We start from the raw sequence: 895 nt of genomic DNA, 5'->3' as shown, positions 1-895 counted from the left end.
AAGCCAAACTTGTTAAAGCTATTAACGAGTTGAACTCAAGATATTCGAGAGTTTAATGATTTTAAAACGAGCCGAGTTCTAGCCGAGCCATACAATATCAAGCTTGAACTTGACTCGTTTAAGGTATATACAGCTCGAACTCGATTCAAGTTTATATATATAAAACTTGAATTGAGGAAAAAAAATGGAGAATGCGTTGCTTATCATTTGATAGATTGGTTCAATATGTCAAATAATGAAAAATGTTTATCAAAATTTGATTTTATGCCCCATGCATGAAATAAAATATTTGTGATTTTTTCAGGAAATATTTAATTTATAAATTAATCTTCTCGTACTTTAGTTTGAAAATTTTTCACTATTTTATCATTAAATTATATTTCAATATTTGAAGAAACCGTCATTTATCAAATGACAAAATTACCTTGGAAAAATCAAAGAACAATGCCCAAGCTAAGTCCAAATCTTCGGGTGTATTGTTGGTAGATTTTAAATGATTTTTGTAGGGATTAAAATTATATATGTATTCAATTTAGATTTTTATATATTTTATAAAAATTTTGTGGTATTCGATGTAAATTTTTTTAAAATTTTAAAAAGTAATGTAACAATCAAACTTGATTTTTAAAAATTTTTTACAAAAATATAAAGGTATTCAAAATGTCTGTAGATTTTTAATAACTCTATAAAATTTTATGAAGTACAAAAATTGAAGTATAATGTATATTTATAAAATGTCAAAATATATATTTGATTAAATCTAAAGATTTGAATGAAAATTTAATTATGCAATATCTCAAGCTTACATACTCAATTTCATTTTTATTAAAATAATATTAATACAAACATTAATTTTCATTCTTTTCTTCTCCATATGTTTTTCTTTTTATTTTAA

This window comes from Primulina huaijiensis, unplaced genomic scaffold (genome assembly GCF_012295235.1).
Source record: "Primulina huaijiensis isolate GDHJ02 unplaced genomic scaffold, ASM1229523v2 scaffold38877, whole genome shotgun sequence".
Taxonomy (NCBI): domain Eukaryota; kingdom Viridiplantae; phylum Streptophyta; class Magnoliopsida; order Lamiales; family Gesneriaceae; genus Primulina; species Primulina huaijiensis.
Note: the sequence above shows the minus strand (reverse complement) of the source record.